The sequence below is a fragment of the Aegilops tauschii genome, chromosome 6 (assembly GCF_002575655.3).
Source record: "Aegilops tauschii subsp. strangulata cultivar AL8/78 chromosome 6, Aet v6.0, whole genome shotgun sequence".
Classification (NCBI taxonomy): Eukaryota; Viridiplantae; Streptophyta; class Magnoliopsida; order Poales; family Poaceae; genus Aegilops; species Aegilops tauschii.
In genome coordinates, this window is record NC_053040.3 from 428,465,692 (window position 1) to 428,488,476 (window position 22,785).

The following is a 22,785-nucleotide window of genomic DNA, read 5'->3' on the forward strand; positions in this document are numbered from 1 at the left end:
TATCAATTTTGCTACCTCTAAGCCCCCACTCGACTCTTAGAGGCAGCCTCTATACGTTGCACTGCATCGGTGCTTCTAATTAAGAACAAAATAGAGGCGTCTCTAACCTTTGATGTCATCTCCAACAATTAAATAAATCGGTTGGCCCTACTCACCAGTGAAAGAAAATCCTAGAGAAAGGTGGTTGATTGGATAAATGTGATGTTATTTAGAACACTTTTTATTCCGGCTAGGGTCCATCTTAGAGGCTACCTGATTTCTACTTTTAATGAAGCAGTTGGTAGTCTCGCTTCTAGGTTTTTTTTTCGTCCCACCAATTCTGGTTTATTTTCGTCCTCAGTCCCATCTCGTACGTAACCGCGATCCCGCCCTGGTTCCAGTGCCGATTCCCTCCTCCCACACGGCCGATCGAGAAAAAAATGCTTAGAAAAAAATCTACGAAAATAAACCCACGAAAAAAAATCAGGGTGGGGCAATTGGTCGCCGAGCGATTCCTCCTGACGTTCGCCGCCACCGCTCTAGGGTTGTGCTCTTCTCCGGCGTCGCCCTCGGCCCGATCTTCGGTCGCCGTCCCCCACCGCGTCGGCGGCGGCGGCGCGGCGTGGCGCCACCTGCTGCTCCTCCTCACCGCCCAACCGCTAGCGCTCGCCCTCCTCGCGTTCGCGCTCCAGTGGCGCGGCGGAGGCGTGGACGACGCCGGCTACCCTCGCCTGGCCATGCCGGCCCCGTCGAGGCTGCAGTCCCTCCACTCCTTCGCCGCCTCCTGCGTCGAGGTGCCCGCCGCCCTCGCCTTCCCCTAACTCCGCGGCTGGTCCTTCCACTTCGATGCGACGGACACCCACCACCCCAAAGTACTACCTTTCCAATCTCACCTCTTCCCTCTTCCTCGTCGGTCGCCGGCCGATGTGTCCGACCTGCTGATCTTTTGCTTGCTTGCCAGGTGTCCGAGCACCTCCACAGGCCTGGACCAGATCCTGCCGTGGCTCTTCTACCACAAGGTCATTGGCGTTGCACACTTTTTGCTCTTCGTCGAGGGCAAGGCCGCCAAGCCTAGCGTCGCCGGGGTCCTCAAGTCCATTCCCGTGCGTTCCTCGCTTGAGATTTCCAAGAATCCAGTAGTACCAATTTCACTCTGCTTGTTCTCAATCTCTGACTCTGTTTCTCTTCTTCTTCTTTAGGGGGGTGAAGGTGGTGTACAGGACCAAGGAGCTTGAGGAGCAGCAGGCCAGGTGGTCCGAAACAATCTTCGCCGCCCGCGTGCCTCGTCGGGCTATACACAAATTCATTTCGATGCCCATTCTGATGATGTATATGTTTCACCTGCAGCCGAATCTGGAACGAAACCTGGCTCGCAGGATTCTTCTACAAGCCTTGCAACCACGAACTGTTTTTGAAGCGGTCACTCAACATGGAGATGGCCATCGTGATGGCCCGGGTATGTATGTTTGTTTTCTGCTTATCACCAGCAATTATTAATAGTGTTCGTTTAGTGTATTGTATTTATCATAAACAAAAAGCATTTTTCTTCATGGTAGGAATCTGGCATGGATTGGATAATGCATCTAGACACCGATGAGTTGTCATATCCCGGTAGTATTCCATCAGACGCATGTTAGCTGACGTCCCCGATGATGTTGACATGGTTATTTTTCCTAACTATGTAAGTATACGGTGGTCCTAATACACCTGCTGGACTTCTTATGCATAGTAATTAACTTGCATGTCTGCACTCTGCAGGAAAGCAGCGTCGAGCGTGATGATATAAAAGATCCATTCAGTGAGGTAAACCTTCTCTGTATTTAAGAACATAATTTCGTCAAGTTCCGTTGGATATAATGTTGGCAGATGTAAACAACTTATGTCTAAATACTCTGATATGAATTTTGTTTGTTCGGTTTACGTCTGAAGTATGATACTGTGGTATGATTTATGTGTGTCTGATATTGTTTACATTTGCTTGAAAAATAGTTTCAAGTTGCCTTGTTATCTGCGTAGCTTGCCATACTTCTGTTTAGCCTATAATCCCAGAAATAAGTTCTTATGCTCTTTTAGTGTAGACTGGGCATGGATCTAGCTAATTTTGCATATTACTCCGAAAGAAAAGAGAAGAGAATTGAAGAATATTAGACCTCTGGTATGTGCAACAAGTCATCGCTGACAACAGATTAAGTAACTTTGATGAATTTTGACATTCAATTCTTTGCTACTTGTTAAATTTAATTAAGAGCACTGAACCTAGGTGTGTGCAGCCTTGCTTTTATCTCTACTCCTAAAGGAGCAGTTGGTAGGATTGCGTCCATCGCACGGTCTTTTTTTGTCCCACCACTTTCGTCCGGTTTTTTTTCTGTCCCACCTCCCACCACCACCTGCATTTTATTCTCTTTACAAAATATTACAGAAGAAAAAAAACCATGCCGCCACTCCTCCCTCGATTTCTGTCTAGGGTTCCCTGCCTCCGCCTCCGCCATCGTGGAAGCCGAGGACACGCCGCCTCCTCTGCCGATCCCTAGGGACGCCGCCTCCGTGGATGAAGTGGTTCCATTCGATCGGTACACAAGAGGAACCCATCTGTGGCCACATCACCCCTGACATGTTGATGTGCATGGAGTATTCATATGATACACAAGGACAGGAAATCTAGCAAGTAATGTTCTAATCAGTTGGGTTATCCCCTTTTGAAAAAAAATCTTAATCAGTTTATTGGTTGATTTGATTGCATTAGGTTATTTCTAATTATGTTCGAATTTCATTAGATTTGTACTTAAGTTTGTTTCTCTCATTGAATAAATTGATTGTCGATCCTACAGGCTGGGTGAGAAGCAAACAAGGGTCACGGTGAACTATTGCTAGCTTGAGGAGATGCTCACATGAAGACATGGTTGCCGGATGTTGCATACAACTAAAGTGAGCTTCTCTTTGAAAATCTCTTAATTGTTTCACTTACCTTCTTTTTACTGTCAGCAGTTTCTACCTTTTCAAGTTGTTTGGTTATGAGCCAAGACTGAAGATATACAAGCTTATGGTTAGTATTATCCCTTTTTCATATATTTTGGTTATTGTTTTAGTTAGCTAGACGGATGTGCTGCAGTTAAATAATCGAATGACTTCTATACTTATATCATTGTTTGGTTTATGTAATTGTTGGCGCCAATATCTTGACTCGCTAAAAGTGCATGCAAATTTCTTACTGAAACAAGCATGGTTGATGTGTCAGTCAAGGGGTCCCTGCATCTGTGGTGTTCGACCATGGAATACTTGTGAGGGAGAGCACCCCTTTAGTGCCTCTTCGCGTAGTTCCTCCGGCGTGCACAGCTTAAGCCTTGTTACCATGGATGATAAAGTCTGCCTTGTCGTGACGACCACGCGCGGGTACACACATAGGCATACTAAGATCATTATTAATTAATCCATGCAGTTTCATGTCCAGGACAATGTTTAGTTGGGGGAAGTGTTGTTGATTTTTTTATTCAGCCACGAGTGTAAGTGTTGATTTTGAGGGCATTGTTAGGTGATAACCCACAAGTATAGGGGATCGCAATAGTTTTCGAGGGTAGAGTATTCAACCCAAATTAATTGATTCGACACAAGGAAAGCCAAAGAATATTCTCAAGTATTAGCAGTTCAGTTGTCAATTCAACCACACCTGGATAACTTAATATCTGCAGCAAAGTAATATGATAGTAGTGGTAATGGTAATAGAAGTAACGGTAGCAAAAGTAATATTTTTGGTGTTTTGTATTGATTGTAACAGTAGCAACAGGAAAGTAAATAAGCGAAGAACAATATGTGAAAAGCTCGTAGGCATTGCATCGGTGATGGAGAATTATGCCGGATGCGGTTCATCAGGTATCAATCATAACATAGGGTGACACAGAACTAGCTCCAATTCATTAATGTAATGTAGCCATGTATTCCGAATATAGTCATACATGCTTATGGAAAAGAACTTGCATGACATCTTTTGTCCTACCCTCCCGTGGCAGCGGGGTCCCAATGGAAACTAAGGGATATTAAGGCCTCCTTTTAATAGAGTACCGGAACAAAGCTGTTGAGGATATAACCGTTAGAGTCACCCGCCCAGGATGGGCCGGGTTATGTCGTAAGGGTCATCACATGAAGCCCAGTACCAAGCTTGAGGATGGCGGATCAGTAATGGGCTTAAGACCCGGAGGCGGCTTAAGGCCCGTAGTGATAAACCGCCGTTATGGCAAGACTTGTAATGTAAGGCAAGAGTAGTTAAGAGTCCGAGCCGGATACTGTTATAAGCCGACCGGGACTCTGAGAGCCGCTGGACGTCAACCTCTCTATATAAAGGGACGACCCGGCGGCGGTTCAGGGCGAGAGACAACAAATCGAGAGCCAGGCATAGCGATTAAGCTCCCTGGTCATTGAAACCCTAAGCAATACCACCTCAACTGGACGTAGGCTTTTACCTTCACCGTAAGGGGCGGAACCAGTATAACCCTCGTGTTCCTTGTCCCGCTTAACCCCTTTAAGCTTCCTAGCTGCGATGGCTCCACGACTAAGTCCTTGCACGAGGACATCTGCCGTGACAATTCCACGACAGTTGGCGCCCACCGTGGGGCTGGCACACGGTGGATTTGAGTTCTTGAAGGGCAGCTTCGAAGGGCTCAAGGGATATGCTGTGGGCCGGATGACCAAGAGTTGTCGCGGCAAGCTCTACATCGACGATGCAAACTGGGCCCCCGACGCCAGCTCAATTGAGTACGGGTACCGGGTCCCCTTCGGCGGAATTGGTGAGCCGGGCCATGAGCCGGACCACTGCGCCGATCTCATCGAGACGGCTCAGCGTGCGCGACCCGCCCGGGCTCTGCCTACCTTGAAGCGTGCTTTTGTGGGATGCGTCCATGGAGGACCCTCTGAAGGATCTGGATCTGGCGATGAGACGGCCGCCCGCTCTGACAGTGAGTCGTCCACGGATGAGTCAAACTCGTTGTACCAACTTCAAGGTGGCGGGCTCAGGGGTTGTTTCGATGGCAACAGTGTTCCGGACCCCTTTGAGCCGCCGAGCCGGGTTGGAATCTTCATGGCTTGCGCACAACCTGTTCAAAACCCCACCGCCGGGGCAGGAAGCCCTGTGCCCTCACCGGCTCAGGTGCTAATGGATCTCACAGACAAGATGACGGCCCTGTTAACCGCTACGGTCGCCCCGGCGGATCAAGCTCAGCACGACGCGGAAGTGGCTCAGTTAAAGTTGGATCTAGCAAAAGCCAAGGAGGACCTGGCGGCGGAAGGGATCAAGATGGCTGCAGAGAGGGCGACTCTTGACGCCCAGACTCAGCTGATTCAAGCGCAGTCTTTCCGGCTCACGATGGATCAGAACGCGTCTAACGAGATCATGAGAAGGAGGCATCAAAAGGCTCAATCTCGACTCCCTCCGGTTTACGATCCTTGAAACCTTTTCAAACGCCTGGTGCGGGGCCCAGTAACCCGCCAGAGATCACGGCGCCCAGAGTTGGAGCGCCGATCCAGCCCCAAGTGATGGGGCCTCCCCGGGTGAACACTACCCCGCCTCAGTACGTGCCAATACCACCGGGTCATTATGCCAACCCGTTGGAAAACATGGTCGCCGCGGCGGCACGACTGGCGGCTCTCCCAATCGATGGCGACTCTCCGACGGCGGTTGAAACCCGCCGGGTCAGAGAACTCCTTCAGACGGCTCTGGCGCAACAGGAGGCATATTCATATAGTCGGGACAGGATTCATTCAACCCCTCGTCCGGGCCGGAGCTCGAGTTACAGCAGACACATGGTCTCAGCGAACGGCTCTAGCAATGTCCGACACCGTGATTTGCCTCCAGGCCACGGCCCGGTTCATAATCGAGCTTATAACGCGGTAGACCAAGACAGAGCACGACAAGAGGCGGAACAGGCGGCTCAGTTGACGGCTTACCAGCCACTCCCGGCTTATCCGACAGCTTCCATCGACGCGGGTATACCTACGAGGACCGGAGGTGTTCCTTGTCTGGTGCCGGCTCTCCGCAATGAACGTCTGCCTAAGGATTTCAAGGGGCCTAGGAAGGTACCTAATTACACGGCTGATTTACAACCCGGAGCATGGATCGAGAGTTACGAGATGGCTATGGAGTTGCTGGAGGTCAGTGAAGCGGCAATGGCCAAATACTTCACCATGATGTTAGATGGGACTGCCCGCACTTGGTTGAAAGGACTGCCACCGAACTCTATCGGGTCTTGGGCTGAGCTAAAAGCCCGGTTCATCCAAAACTTCAAGGATACATGTAGGCAATCCATGTCAATTGTGGATTTGACTAACTGCAAACAGCAGGAGGGTGAGTCTACAACCCATTGGGTTCGCCGGGTCAAAGAGATAATACATTCATCTGATAAGATGGATGCTGGCTCTGCAGTTTTGATGCTGGAGCAGAATTGTCGCTTTGCGCCCCTGAAGATGAAGCTCGGGCGGCTCAAGCGCGATTGCAATGATATGGGTACACTGATGGCGGCTCTGGTCAAGTACGCTGATTCTGATAGTACCAAGAATCCCGCGTCGGATGATGAAAGGACAGGGAAGGGAAAACGGAATGGCAATGGCAAGGGCCCCCAGCATAACCCGGCGAACCAGGGAGGTAACAAGCGTAAGGCTGATGGCAGTATGGAGTTTGTGGCTAACACCAGTTCACAGGGTAATAACCACCGACGTAAAGGGAGACCACCTCCCCGTGCCGGCGGGTCAGGCCCGACGCTTGAGCAGTTGTTGAATGAGCCTTGTCCGAGGCATGGTTCTAGGGAAAAGCCGGCCACTCATCTATGGAAGGACTGCGCAATCATGAAGGCCTTTTAAAATTCCAATGCTTTCAATGGCAACAGTGGCCCGAGCGGCGGCTCAGGCGCCAACGGCTTTCATGGCCCGGGCGGCGGTTCAAATTCCAATTATCAGAATGTTCAAGGGGGCTTTAATCAGAAGTCCGTCCAGGGTCATCAGCAGCAACAACAAGGGGGATACCAGACCAATCCGAAGCAGCTCAATGGCGGGCAGTATCATGTGTTTACCACCAGTCTGTGCAAGCGAGAGCAGAAGCTCCATAAAAGGGCTGTGCGTGCTGTTGAGCAGGCAGTTCCATGATATTTAAGATGGTCTGAGTAGCCTATTGTGTGGAGTAGGGAAGATCATCCTCCCTGGGTTGATAATCCGGGTCACCTGGCCTTGGTGGTGGCGCCTCAAGTTGGGGGATATAAGTTCACTAAGGTGCTCATGGACGGAGGCAGCAGCATTAACATCCTCTATTATGAGACCTTCCGTCGTATGGGTTTGACTGATAAAAACCTCAGCCAGTCCAACACTGTTTTCCATGGCGTGGTGCCCGGTAAGTCAGCATATCCGGTCGGTAAGATCGAGCTGGAAGTGGCCTTTGGAGATGAGTACAATTATAGGGCGGAAAAACTAACCTTTGAGGTGGTTAAGATAAGGAGTCCGTACCATGCTTTATTTGGGCGGCCGGCTTACGCCAAGTTCATGGCACGACCGTGTTACGTGTATTTGCAGCTCAAGATGCCGGGTCACAATGGGACCATTACGGTTCATGGCAGCCAAAAGATAGCCTTGGAGTGTGAGGAAGGTGACGCGGCTTACGCTGAATCTGTTTGTGCAACAGAGGAGTTGAAGTTTTACAAGGACAATGTTGACCCGGCAGATATGACGTCTTTGAAAAAGCCAACTACGGAGCATGAGCCGGCAATGAAATTTAAGTCAGCTGATGAGACTAAGCTTGTCGATTTTGTTCCAGGTGACTCATCTCAGCAGTTCAGCATCAGTGCCAATCTGGATCCGAAATAGGAAGGCGCGCTCATTGAGTTCATCCGTGAGAACAAGGACATCTTTGCATGGAAACCTTCTGACATGCCGGGTGTACCCAGAGAACTCGCTGAGCACACTCTCAATATTGATCCGAAATTTAAGCCGGTCATTCCTCCGGCGGTTTAATGAGGAGAGGCGGAAGGCCATTGGTGAGGAGGTGGCCCGGCTCTTGGCGGCCGGGTTTATCGTGGAAGTCTTTCATCCAGAGTGGTTAGCTAACCCGGTGCTTGTGCTCAAGAAGAATGGCACCTGGCGGATGTGTGTGGATTACACGGATTTAAACAAAGCTTGTCCGGCTGATCCTTTTGCTCTCCCCCGTATTGATCAAATTATTGATGCTACGACGGGTTGTGAGCGCTTAAGTTTTTTGGACGCATATTCTGGATACCATCAGATTAAAATGGCAGTTAAGGACCAGGAGAAGACGGCATTCATCACTCCCTTTGGAGCCTTCTGTTATGTGTCTATGCCTTTTGGGCTCAAGAGTGCGCAGGCGACTTACCAGCGTTGTGTGCAGAATTGTCTTCATAACCAGATTGGGCGCAATGTTCATGCCTATGTGGATGATATCGTGGTTAAATCCAGGGAGGAGACCCTGGTAGATGATCTTAGAGAAACCTTTGATAATCTCCGGGTCTACAAGATGATGCTTAACCCGGCCAAGTGTGTTTTTGGTGTTCCCGCAGGAAAGCTCTTGGGTTTTCTGGTTTCTCACAGGCATTGAAGCTAACCCGAAAAAGATCAAGGCAATCACCTCTCTGGCTAAGCCGGCGTGCATAAACGACGTCCAGCGTCTGGCGGGCCGCATCGCTGCTTTGAGCCGGTTTATAAGCCGTTTGGGTGAAAAGGCCATGCCACTGTACCAGTTGATGAAGAAAACAGATGACTTCATCTGGAATGATGCTGCTGATGTTGCTTTTGAGGATTTGAAGAGACAGCTGGCTGAGCCCCCAGTCCTTGCTGCTCCTGTTGACAAGGAGCCCTTATTGCTGTATGTAGCCGCTAACACATGAGCCGTCAGTGTGGCTGTGGTGGTGGAGCGTAAGGAAGAGGGTAAGGAGTATCCGGTTCAGCGGCCGGTTTACTATGTCAGCGAAGTACTCATTGAGTCCAAACAACGGTATCCACATTGGCAGAAGCTTGTTTATGGGGTATTCATGGCAAGCCGGAAGCTTAAGCATTATTTTCAGGGTCACCCTATCACTGTGGTTAGTTCTGCTCCCTTGGGAGATATCATCCAAAACAGAGAAGCCACAGGAAGAGTGGCTAAGTGGGCTATAGAGCTCGGGCCTCATGGTCTGAAATACGTGCCACGCACTGCTATCAAATCTCAAGCATTGGTGGATTTCATCAACAATTGGACAGAGCTGCAGGTGCCTGAAGAGAAGCCGGATAATACATAATGGACTATTCACTTCGACGGGTCTAGGCAATTGGAGGGCTCGGGGGCTGGAGTTGTATTAGCTTCCCCTCGAGGTGACAAGTTTTGCTATGTGCTACGGTTGATGTTTCCCTGTACTAACAATGCAGCTGAGTACGAGGCTTTGCTCCATGGTCTTCGGATGGCTAAGGAGATGAGCTTGAGCCGGGTAAGGTGCTTTGGCGACTCAGATTTAGTAGCCCAACAAGTGTCAGACAAGTGGGATTCCAAGGACCCTCTCATGGCGGCTTATCGTCACGAAGTTGATGCCATTGCTGGACATTTTCAGGGTTACCAAGTAGAGCACATCGATCGCAGGAAGAACGAGGCGGCTGATGCTTTAAGCCGGCTAGGCTCTCAGCGAAAGCCGGTGCCGCCTAATACTTTCTTGGACATCTTGCATAACCCTTCTGTTAAGTTGCCTATAGAGGAAGACTTGGCTGTTCCTGACCCGGAGGCACAGCTGGTGGCGGCTCTCCGCATTACCCCAGACTGGACAGTACCGTACTTGGCTTACATGACCCGGGGAGAATTGCCTGAGGATGAAACTTTGGCCAGACAAATAACCCGGCGGTCTAAGTCAATGATAATTATCAATGGCGAGCTACATCGTCGCAGTGTCACTGGAACTTTCCAGCGTTGTGTTTCACCTGAGGAAGGCCAAGAGATTTTACGTGAGATTCACGAGGGGGATTGTGGCCATCATGCCGGTTCAAAATCCCTTGTGGCCAAGGCTTTTCGTCATGGTTTTTATTGGCTGACGGCTCATACTGATGCAGAGGATTTGGTCAGTAAATGTGACGGTTGCCAGAGGTTCTCGCGACGGGCTCATGTGCCGGCTCAAGAATTGAGGATGATTCCAATCACTTGGCCGTTTGCGGTCTGGGGGCTTGATATGGTTGAGCCTTTTAAAAGATCCAAGGATAAGAAGACCCACCTCTTGGTGGCGGTCGACAAGTTTACAAAGTGGGTTGAAGCAGAGCCAGTTAGTAAGTGTGACGCAGCCACAGCGGTTTAGTTCATGAAGAGGGTGATATTTCGCTTTGGTTTTCCACACAGCATTATAACTGACAATGGTACCAATCTGTCTAAAGGTGCCATGGAGGAGTTTTGTCAACGAGAGCATATTCGGCTTGATGTTTCATCAGTGGCTCACCCTCAATCCAATGGTCAAGCTGAGAGAGCCAATCAGGAAATCTTGAAGGGCATCAAGCCCCGGCTTTTGGTCCCTTTGCAAGGGACGCCGGGTTGTTGGGTGGAGGAGTTACCCTCCGTGTTATGGAGCATCAATACTACTCCTAACAGGTCTACAGGTTACACGCCTTTCTTCATTGTTTATGGAGAGGAGGCGGTTCTCCCTAGTGACATCCGTCATGACTCGCCTCGAGTGGCGGCTTATGTGGAGGCAGATAATGAGCGGGCGCGCCAAGATGCTCTTGACTTGTTGGACGAACAGCGTGATGTGGCAGCGGCCCGCTCGGCGATTTACCAACAAGACCTGCGCCGCTATCACAGCCGCCGGGTTAAGTCCAGAGTCTTCCAGGAAGGTGATCTGGTGCTCCGGCTCATCCAAGATCAAACAGATGCACACAAGTTATCCCCGCCTTGGGAAGGGCCCTTTGTGGTCAGCAAGAACTTGCACAACGGGTCATACTACCTCATCGATGTTCGGGAGCACAAAGATTCACATAAGTCGGAGGAAGAGACCCGTCGGCCGTGGAACATAGCTCAGCTTCGGCCTTACTACACTTGAGCCACCGGCTCTCATAATGTACATATTTCTATAGCCATGTATATATTATGATAAATAATAAAGCAAGGCCTCTGTCCTTTTCTCCTCCAAAGGTTAATGTGTTATTTCCATTACAACATTACATGGTCACTTGGAGGTGGATCCGGCTTATGATCGCATTCGAATCTAGCCGTTAACAATATGGTCACTTGGGGGCTTTCTGTTCAAACATAGGTCGTATTCGAACCTAAGAGAACATAGCTGTCGATACCCACTTGATTGGCAAATTGCCGAGCTCATTGGGGAGTTTTTCTTGATCATATTTGAATCATAGCTCAACCCCCTTTGGGAACCGACGTGGATCGTATTCGAATCAGCGTTGTTAAACAACTCTCAAGGTCATTTGGGGGCTTCCTGTTCAAACATGGGTCGTATTCGAACCTAAGAGAACATAGCTGTCGGTACCCTCTTGATAGGCAACACCAAAGCCACTGGGGGCTATATGATCGCATTCGAATCTTAGCTTAACCCCTTTTGGACGGTTTTCTGGTCGTATTCGAACCGGAAGCCCCTAAGTTTGGATCTTTTGGTTTGCAACAAGTTCTTTTGATCATATCAACAGTGTGCAAGGGCGGTTCTTACTCCGCCGGCTTAACTTTGATTAACAATGTTGATAGCACACAACACGCATTATCGATGCTGGTGAACCGGAGTTGAGTTCTCAACCTCATTATCTGAGTTACATAAACCGGAAGTGTACTCGAAGGTTTGCAGGTATGCTGTTATGGTTACCTCAAGGATACAATTGAGAGCCGGTCTTTTAGGACTTTAGTTCATATTCCGGGTTATATGTAAAGTATATGACTCTCAGTGCGGTAAGCCGCCTAGAGACTTGTGATTTGTTTTCTATGCAGGACAATTGAAGACAGCTCTTTAACTTAAGGAAAGTAGATGATCGAACATAACCCGGAGGAATGTAAAGGAGCAGCTTCAACGGAATTAAGCATTCTACACGTGCACGATGGCACGACAAAATTAAGTGTTTGTCCTACTCTATTACAGAACTCCCCGAGTCCAAAAGGTGAGGCATTGTTTTAAGGTGTAACCATGAGCATGAGCCGCCTAAGAAATCAAGGTGCTTGTTGGGTTGAAGTTCCCGGCTCATCCCTCTCCGCTCCTCCGGCTGTTCCCATGACCTGAAAGGTTGATGATTTCCAGTCAATGCCGCTCAAAGCTTCAAATTGAGCCTCATCATTAATTAACCCGGCCGGGTCAACTTCTGGGGCGAAGGTATGCTTACGAGTCGGCGGGATCAAGCTAACTGCTTCATAGCGTGGAGTTGGGATCCTCTGATTCTCCGCGTCATAGCCCGGCTGATACTTGGTAAGATCTGTGTCGTTCCCAATCAAGGTAGCCACCGGGCGCACGCTCTTCACACAGGCGGCGAAATCTTTCTGGTCAAAGGGGGTGCCATCTTCCTTCAGGCTGGGGTATCCAAGAGCGATGTCGGCCGCGTCTAGCTCCGGGAGAAACGCCTTGGCCCGGCTCAGAGCAGCTATAGCTCCGGCTCTTGCAGAAGCCCGTCTCAGCTCTTGGAAGCACTGAGGGAGTACGGCAAGCCGCCTGAGTACGTCTGCCAGGTGAGTGGGAACCTCATTGGACAGAGCCACAACGGCTAAAGCACGCTGTGACCCGGTGTAGAGTTGCTCCACCAAGGTGTAAACTGCCTTCAGCTTGGTCAGCATGTTCTGATTGAGGTTGGAGCTTCTGGGACCTGTATAACAAAGTCAGGTGAGCTGATGGCAATGGTAGGATTTATGAGACATGAATGATGTAAACTTATTTAAGGCTTTCAAAATAACTTACCGAAGATTGCGGAGACCATCTGTGATACATGGCGTTTTAAGCCGGAGAGTTCGGCGGTTCTTTCAGTAAGAGCAGCCTCCGCTTGTTCGGCCCGGCTGAGCAAGGCAGTCTTCTCCTCGGCCCAAGTCTTTCTTTCTGTTTCAAATTTCTTCTTCAGGTTTTCTTGTGCAGCAACACTGAACTCAAATTTGGCATTGGCCTTCCGGATCTCAGTTTCCTGAGTCTTCAGGCGGTTCTTCAGCTCAGAGATTTCTGATTCAAATTTCTTGCAGGCAGCCTGTACAAATTCTGGGTTACAGTTTGAGTAGGTTATCATGTAATATTAAAGTCCCAAGCACTTTGCAAGCAAAGACACTTGACACTTGGGGGCTAATGTATGCTGAAAGATTCTATTTATAAGTGTCGATTCATGAAGGTAAGCCGGAAGTTAAGTCTACAACATATTCTATCATAAGTAATAGACTTGGGGGCTAGCATGGTAAGGATGTCTATGGAGTAAGCAAGAGAGTTGTACCTCAGATTTTTGCTGTATCTGCTTCACCATGTCAATCTCCAGGTCCCGGCTGCTGTGCACTTGACCAATATAACCAGAAACAATGTCTCCAATGCTCAAGTTAGCATAGTCAGTGATATCCAGTCTGGCCCTGTGGCGCTCCAGCAGTTCTTCTTTAGCAGAGCATCTGGCCAGCACAGTGGGTCTTCCCGGCTCAACATATTCGGTCCGGGTAATCACCACATCCGGGTCATCGGCCGGTTGAGCTGAGCTGGGGATCTCCGGGTTGTCAGAACTCTCTATGGCTTGTTGTTCAGTTGGAGCGGTGGTGTCTGGTGCAGACGGTGGCTCAGAAGCAGAGGCGTTGGGTTCAGTCAAGACCGGTTCTTCGACCGGGTGAGCTTTGCTTGTGCGCTGAAAGTCAAAAGGTTAGTGCGAAAACATGAATAAGATAAGCATAAGATAAGATGATCGTCATTACCCGGGTGCAGTCTTGAAAGCCGGCAAGTTAGATTGCATGGAGTCACCGGAGGAAGGTGAAGTTTCCTGATAGTTTGAATCAGAAGAGTTGAGTGGTTGACGAGTGATGCCCGCCAAAGGATGAAAAGGATATAAGTTGGAGATAACCTCGGTCCGGCGCTTCCTTGATGCTTCAGGTAAGCCGGAGGAGAGGTCTGCATCCTTGCTGGCCCGGGTTTGCCTCCGGCTCTCATGAATCTGTTGCTTCAAAAGAAATTGAGGATCTTGATAAGCTAAAGGATGGGAAAATCTTACTTTCCGGGTTACTCTTCGGACTTTCAGCCTTGGCAAGGGCTCTGAGTCGGAGGAAAGTATAGTTACCTCTTCAATCACCGGGTTACTTGCTCCGGTGTCCTCCTGCTGTTGATCAATGTCAATAAGGTGATTAAGAGCAAACAAAAAACAAGAGAAGGGCATAAGAATGAAGGGTTACCTCTGACTCGGAGGTGTCATCCAGATGAAGCAGGTCTGAGGCGCTAGGCTTACTCCTCTTCTTGCGGGGAGCGGCTCTCCTGGCGGCTTTCTTAGCTTTCCTGGCTTTTTAGCAGCCTCATGGTCATACCTGACCTTCCAGAACTTATCATTAGCCTGAAAAATACAACAAAGGTTTCTTGAAGTTAAGATGAAAATTGTTAAAATAAAAGTAAGGTGCTTAGATCAGTAGCTTACCGCCGGAGCCGGGTTAGCTTTGCAGAAGGGACTTAAGCCTGTCCTCCCGCAGTCTGCTAAGCTCTCGTTCAGAAGGGCCTTGGTCATGTCGTCAACAACGTCCTTAGGTAAGTCGTTGGGGCTGTGCCGCAGAGGATCATCCTTCCGGCCCGTGTAATCACACATTAAGCCGGGGCGGCGGCTCAAGGGAATCACCCGCCAAGCAATCCAGACCCGGACCAAATCAACACCGTTAAGGCCGTTTCCCAGAAGAGCTTTAATCTTGCTGATGGTGGGGATAAGCGGTTGACGCTCAGCTTGAGATAATTTTTCTGGCAGGGGGTGATTTGACTCCAGACGCAGGGCGCGAAAGCCGGGCAGAGGGTTCTCGTCAGCCGGGGAAGTATCCTGGCAGTAGAACCACGTCTGGTTCCAGTCCTTTGGGTGGCTTGGCGGCTCAACATAAGGAAAGAGGCAATCTCTCCGTTGTTGGATTGAAATTCCGCCAAGTTCCAAGCTAGGCCCGTTGGCACACTCGTTCTGGCGGTTCAGATAAAACAGCTCCCTAAAGAGCAGTAGGCTGGGCTCTTCTCCAAGGTATACTTCACAGAACACTTGAAAGTTACAAATGTTCGACACGGAATTGGGTCCAATGTCTTGTGGTCGCAGATCGAAGAAGTTCAGAACATCTCTAAAGAATTTTGAGCCAGGAGGTGCAAAACCCCGACTCATGTGATCAGCAAATATCACCACCTCTCCGTCTCTTGGTTGAGGTCTTTCTTCGGACGGGTCAGGGGCACGATAAGACATGACCTCCTTCTTAGGCAGGTAACCCGTCTTCACGAAATCATCTAAGGTATCATCAGTAATGTTGGACCTCCCAGTTGCACGTAATGGGTGCCTTGGGAGGCTTGGGCGGCATTGTGAAAGACGAAAGCCTATGACAAAAGGAAATGTCCGGTTCAAATACAAGCCGAAGGGAGATTCTAGTTCAGTATTTAAGATGGCGGCTTATGAAGGGGCCTAATGATATATGGCTAATTGTGTCGGGTTATCTAAGCCGCTGTGGATATCATAAGTAATTCAAGTTGTTTAAAACTCTATCATGAATGAGCCGGAAATTTCATAGAGCATGGCCTCTTTAAAGCCGGAGCTATGAGCCGCCATGGTTAACAGATGCAGGTTTTTGTCTAAGTGTTGTACAAACAGGTTTCACGGGTTGCAGGGATTATTTTGGATCAAGCGATCGTCCAGAAAGAAAAAATTTCTAGACCTAGAAAGCTGATACATAGAAGTTTATGAGCTCAGAACGAGGTCTTTCTGTGGACAAAAAGGATCCACTAGCATAAAAATGGGTGCGAAACCACTACCGCAGGAGTTCTACCCTGTTTTCCGGATCAAAAGGGGTCGCGGTGGAAGAACTGTGAAGAACTCGAGATGAACTCGGGATGAACTACGAAGAACAGGGGAAGAACGACAGAACCCTGATGCGAATCTACTGTATGGAGTGGCGAGGACTTACCGGCGCTGATGAGATGCGGAGGTGGCCGCCGTTTCTCTGGACCAGTTCAGGGTGATGCAGCGGCCGAGGTCGAGGAAGACAAGGGGCGAGGCGGCGGCGGCGGAGCTCGAGCTCTCGGGCGTCAGAGGAGGAAGACGACGGAGGGAAGGAGTGACGAAGACCTACGGGCCGGGCCTATTTATAAAGGCCGGCTGTTAAATGGGTGCGAGAAACGAGGAGGCCAAGACGTGACTATCTTGCCACAGAAATGCCTCGATTTTTGGGATGGTCATTAAAGATAAGATCCGTTGGGATATGACAGAATAAAAAATGAATTCAATGGAAGATGACGTCATGGCGGGTTTTCAGGAATCCAGAAGATGACGTCACGGCAGGTTATAATCTTCGCACAAGCAGAAGCCGGAAGATTTTCTCTCAAAGGGATTGAAGATTGACATGAACCGGTTCAAATCAATCTGGGGCCTAATGTTGAGGATATAACCGTTAGAGTCACCCGCCCAGGATGGGCCGGGTTATGTCGTAAGGGTCATCACGTGAAGCCCAGTACCAAGCTTGAGGATGGCGGATCAATAATGGGCTTAAGACCCGGAGGCGGCTTAAGGCCCGTAGTGATAAACCGCCGTTATGGCAAGACTTGTAATGTAAGGCAAGAGTAGTTAAGAGTCCGAGCCGGATACTGTTATAAGCCGGCCGGGACTCTAAGAGCCACTGGGCGTCAACCTCTCTATATAAAGGGACGACCCGGCGGCGGTTCAGGGCGAGAGACAACAAATCGAGAGCCAGGCATAGCGATTAAGCTCCCTGGTCATCAAAACCCTAAGCAATACCACCTCAACTGGACGTAGGCTTTTACCTTCACCGTAAGGGGCCGAACCAGTATAACCCTCGTGTTCCTTGTCCCGCTTAACCCCTTTAAGCTTCCTAGCTGCGATGGCTCCACGACTAAGTCCTTGCACGAGGACATCTGCCGTGACAATTCCACGACAAAAGCATTAACACATAGTGAATACATGAACTCCTCAAACTAAGGTCATCACCGGGAGTGGTCCCGATTATTGTCACTTCGGGGTTGCCGATCATAACACATAGTAGGTGACTATAGACTTGCAAGATAGGATCAAGTACTCACATATATTCATGAAAACATAATAGGTTCAGATCTGATATCATGGCACTCGGGCCCTAGTGACAAGCATTAAGCATAGCAAAGTCATAGCAACATCAATCTCAGAACATAGTGGATACTAGGGATCAAACCCTAACAAAACTAACTCGATTACATGATAGATCTCATCCAACCCATCACCGTCCAGCAAGCCTACGATGGAATTACTCACGCACGGCGGTGAGCATCATGAAATTAGTGATGGAGGATGGTTGATGATGACGACAGCGACGAATTCCCCTCTCCGGAGCCCCGAACGGACTCCAGATCAGCCCTCCCGAGAGGTTTTAGGGCTTGGCGGCGGCTCCATATCGTAAACGCGATGAATCCTTCTCCTTGATTTTTTTCTCCTCAAAAGTGAATATATGGAGTTGGAGTTGAGGTCGGTGGAGCGTCAGGGGGCCCACGAGGCAGGGGGCGCGCCCTCCACCCTCGTGGACAGGGTGTGGGCCCCCTGACGTGGATTTTTCTTCCAGTATTTTTCTTATTTTCCAAATAGATGTTCCGTGGAGTTTCAGGTCATTCCGAGAACTTTTGTTTCTGCACATAAATAACACCATGGAAAGTCTGCTGAAAACAGCGCAAGTTAGAGTCCAAAACAAGGGCAAAAGTGTTTGGAAAAGTAGATACGACGGAGACGTATCATTAGGTGTTTTAGTTGAGCTAGCAAGGGGGCGTAGTGGACCTGTCATCATTTTTTTGAAATGGGTAAAAGATGTTCAGCGTTGGCTCTATATTTCCAAGGGCATGTGCTTCTCTGAAGATGCTTCAGCTGCATTTTTGTTTACCCATCATTCGGTGGCAATTCACTGATTCCTCACAGGTTGCAGATGATGAGTACTCACATTTTTGGTCTTACTGATTTTGTCAGACTGATGGGTGCACGACAATTTTTAGTCTTACTGATTTCGTCTGAGAGATAATCAGATAAAACGACGACAATTGACTCCCAACTAACCACACCTAGATAATCAGATAACTACATTTTGAAGTTAGTATACATTCATTCTGTTCTTGCAAAAATTTATTTATATAGCTTGTTGTCATCTAATTTAAGGTTCAATTTCCTCACTGTAAATCCTCAAATATGTTGGCAGCATGGACCACCAGATAGATAAGCAAGAGAAGGACCAGTTCATAATCATCTTATTTGTTCTACTTGGACTGTCGTTGTTACTTGCAGTTGCCTTTGCTACCATGTGGCAACGCAACCATGAAGGGCTTGACGTGTTGGCTGTCAAGAAGCACTAGGTCGACGGCAGGCAAGGCATCCAGGAAGCCAGAGCACGAGAGAGCGATGGCGCTCAGGGTGAGGTTGCCAAATGGTGCGGTGACACTAGCTCGCTAGCCAAGCAGACTACATTCTGGACTATTTACACATCATGGACTAAAATTGTACTATTTACACATCATGGACTAAAATTGGACTTCTTTCTGGACTCACATCTTTTATATAATATATACTCAAGTCTGATATGCCTTTTATTTATTCTATAATTAAGTACAATCTTTTACAAGTGCTTCATGATTTTACCCTATCTGCAGTAATCTTTTAAGTTGCTGCTGAAGGAAGAAGACATGGGGTCAGAAAAATGTTAAGATTGACTTGATGTGTGGTAAGGAACATCCGGTCGAAAAGTTTTTGATGCTTGAACATCCACTACTCAGTTATTCTTTTAGGTATGCATAATCTGCCAAGTTATAAGCAGTTCCTTTTATTTGGGCACGCATAATGACCGTTCCGCAGCATCAGGTTCAAAAAAAAGTTCTTCAAGGTTAGTAATTTTCTCAAAAAAAGTTCTTCAAGGTTAGTAATTAATACTCCCTTCCCATATGGATATGCATGATGGTTGTTCATTTTTGGGGATAGCTTACCCATCTTATGCCTTGAAAACTGAGCTACCTCCATGATTATGCATCTGGTCTTAGTAGATTTTTTCCCGCCAAAATACAATTGTGAAGAGGAGTTCTTGATGATAGCTGAATATACCAGCCTACTTGCCTATAACCAAGGCAGAATTATCAGCGTGTATGCGAAACAGCCCGCTAGCTAGGTGTGTGCCTCCTGTTTGAGCGAGAGGGAGGACCTTTGCTGGGCAGTCAAAGGATGTGCTCGGATATGGTGGTCCAACTGCAAGGTAATGCTAACACATCTTGTTAGTCTTTCTTCAATTTCGATAGGTTTACGACAGTTCCATTCAAGCACAAATATGTTTATGACACTAATTCAAAGTTGTAAAATACATATATTTATAACAGTTTAATTATTCTTACATGATTTCCACATATATGTGTTGCTTTAGACAAAAAAATGTGCAGTGAACTTGTTATATAGAACACCCTAGGTATCGCCACTGGCATCGACTAGACGACGCCCATCACTGACACACTCTTCTCTTAGGAGCATTGGCCCAGCTCATTGTCGTCGCATCACTCTCCCACCATTGCTTCTGTCTGGTCTCGATCAGATATTTTGGTTGATATGCGGGGAGGTGACAGGGCAAGCTAGGGGAATGGAGTTGGGAGAGACGATTGTAGAGCGACATCGTTTTTGTTCCTATTTCTTTTCCTTTTCAAGTGGTTACTTTTTCTTCATCAGTTCATCTTTAAACTTTTGGTTGTCTCAGCTTAGCTTGCAGCTCCAGCTTAGATTTGCTAGATTTATGGGTAAGCCAAATTGTTTAAATTTATATTATCCAATTTATTTATAGGAACCAATCACCCAGATGCCTTTCCTAGACTGATGCAGATGGAGCTTGCAATCAGATCCAAAAGACTAATGTAGCTGGGGCTGTCAAACTGACCAAAGCAGGTACAACCACATCTTAGGCTTGAAAATTTGCATATGGACGTGGGAGTCCACTCATATGTATGGATTTCATGTACACTTTGAATGGTCCAGGAACATTTGTATTTTTCTGTGTGTTGATTTTTTTCCAAGAGTATTTGCTTTGCGTCTGTAGACATTAGGTTAGTTGTCAAGTTGGTAATTAGAGGATTAGATCACCGTATCAATCGACAATCATCTCGGGAAAGTATCATCGTACTTTTGTTAGATAATTGGTACTTCTGTGGTTGCACGTTTTTATACTTATATATTTGTAGCCACTTTTATTATGTTCTTTGTTCCTTTCTTTTTATCATACATATAACTAAAAGCCAGTTTACAGAAAAACGTCAGTCTCATCCCTGGCCTTCTTCAGTTGAGGAGATTACTCTGCTTTTTATCACTGTTGGAGGATTCCTTATTTTGAGAAGTCAGTATCACAGCAATAGGCACGCAGCTTGGCCAACTCATTGTTTCTACCGGCACCAATCGTTTTTATTGTTTCTAGCCAATGTAGATTGTGGTGATTGTATGAAAGATTTAATACCTTTCTCATGTGCATGCTAGCTAGGAATGTTTGCGGATGGACGTGAAATGAACTGTTAAGTACTCTCCTATTTAGTTTCACCAGGAATTTATTGATATGGTAAGAATTGTTAGATTGGTTTGTGACGAAATGTTGCTTGAAAATAAATTCACGATAGGTTAGAGTGGGGGCTAAAATGGTTACAATGCTCTAGTAGGACGATGGATTTTCTCCATGTAGTCTTGTAGCCTTCATGGAAGTCAAATTTGTAGGTTTGTTTTGGAAACCAGAGCAGTTCCCTTTATCCATGTGTTTTTTCTTCCTTCTCTGCACTCTACCCTTTGGGATGATCAATATGCATTACTCTTTTTCAAAGTTTCTATTTGGAACTATATTTTTTTATTAAACCACTGTCAGAAAGTTTCACAAGAAACCTAAAAACTGTAACAGGCGGTCATTATTATTTTTGCCATATGTAATGAATGTTTGCCACAAGTTAGTAAGCATAACTGGTTTTTAGTCGTTTATCAGTTCGTTTTGCTCATGGTGATATATAGTTAGCTTTTACCAGTTTTTTGATTATACAAGTTTTTTTCTTCTTTTTCCACATGTGTGTTTCTGCAATATGTGTACATTCAAGCTCCAGAAGGTTTGTTCTCCCACTGTGTGCCACTAATATTTCATTTTTGTGGGTGTGATTTTTTAACTTCTGGATGCGCGAATGGTTTGGATATGGTGTTGCGCAATGCTATTGTGTTATGCTATGACCACGGACATGCTTATGTGATGTGGTGCATCTGTTTTATACTTCAAGATGGATTCGGCGGTGCCGAAGGTGTGCCTCGCCTATATCAACTGCGGCAGCACCAACCCTCTTGACGGAGCCCAGGGAGCTGATGTGTTTAGTGTTAGGAAATATGCAACTTGTATTCCCATGAGGCCATAGGCCGATATATATACATGTACAGGTGTGGAACATATGCAGGAAACCCCTTATACAACGGGATAAATACAAAGGGGTACATGACTTATATTATAACTCTAACACCCCCCCTCAAACTCATGGTGATGAACAACACTGAGTTTGGAGAGATAAAAGCCATGTTGTGCTCTAGTCTGGGCCTTCGTCAGGAAATCCGCCAACTGTAACTCGGAAGGCACATACTGAAGAGCAATAACCTGATCCTGCACACCAGCGCGCACATAGAAAGCATCAACACCAATATGCTTGATGAGCTCATGCTTCACAGGATCGCGCGCAATGCTAATAGCACCTGTACTGTCAGATAAGAGCAGAGTCGGTGTAGTGACAGAAACACCAAAATCCTGAAGTAACCACCGTAACCAAGTCACCTCTGCCGTCAGAAGAGCCATGGATCGCAACTTAGCCTCAGCACTCGAACGGGAAAATGCAATCTGTTTCTTCGTCTTCCAGGCAATGAGAAAACCGCCAAGAAAAACACAGTAAGCAGAAAGTGAACGGCGATCAGAAGGATCACTAGCCCACGTAGCATCCGAATAGGCCTGAAGCTGTAAAGAACTAGAGCTAGGAAAGAATAGACGGTGAGAGATCGTGCCCCGAAGATATCGGAGAACACGAAGGAGATGACTATAGTGAACCGATGTGGGAGCAGAGACAAACTGACTCAGAATATGAACCGGATAAGAGATGTCCGGATGAGTGACAGCTAGATAGACAAGACTGCCAACGAGATGACGATAACGCGTCGGGTCAGGGAGAGGATCACCATCAGTAGCACGGAGGTGAACATTGAGCTCCATAGGAGTCTCAACAATGCGCTCGTCAGTAATAGGAGCACGAGCAAGAAGATCCTGGATATACTTTTCCTGGGATATAAAAAAGCCATCAGAGGTAGAAGAGACTTCAATCCCAAGAAAGTAGCGAAGAGGTCCAAGCTCAGACATAAGAAACTGCTCACTAAGACGGGCCTTTACAAAGGCAATATACTCGGGGTCATCCCCAGTGATGATCATGTCATCAACATAGAGAAGAAGAAGAGTCCGACCACGAGGAGAAAGGTGAATAAACAATGCTGGATCATGAGCACTTGCTGAAAAACCAGCAGTAGTGACCACAGAGGCAAAACGCTCAAACCAGGCGCGAGGGGCTTGCTTAAGGCCATAGAGAGAGCGACAAAGACGACATACCATGCCATCAGGAACAGAATACCCAGGTGGTGGCTGCATGTACACCTCCTCACGTAGCTCAC

General features: G+C 47.6%; 1 long non-coding RNA gene across 14 annotated transcripts; it reads left to right on the top strand.

The window, feature by feature from the left end:
- Positions 1-302: 302 nt before the first annotated feature.
- Positions 303-21,460, top strand: LOC109756062 (uncharacterized). Of its 14 annotated transcripts, none has more exons than XR_012188069.1 (12): positions 310-851; positions 941-1,082; positions 1,179-1,229; positions 1,327-1,435; positions 1,536-1,660; positions 1,738-1,782; positions 2,808-3,022; positions 18,385-18,881; positions 18,949-18,976; positions 19,195-19,339; positions 19,913-20,013; positions 21,369-21,460. It is a non-coding gene; the product is annotated as an uncharacterized lncRNA (long non-coding RNA). The 14 variants fall into 14 exon arrangements; XR_012188072.1 differs by having other exon boundaries at positions 311-851; positions 18,385-18,817; XR_012188068.1 differs by having other exon boundaries at positions 314-851; positions 18,385-18,526; positions 18,747-18,881; positions 18,949-19,339.
- Positions 21,461-22,785: the final 1,325 nt, after the last annotated feature.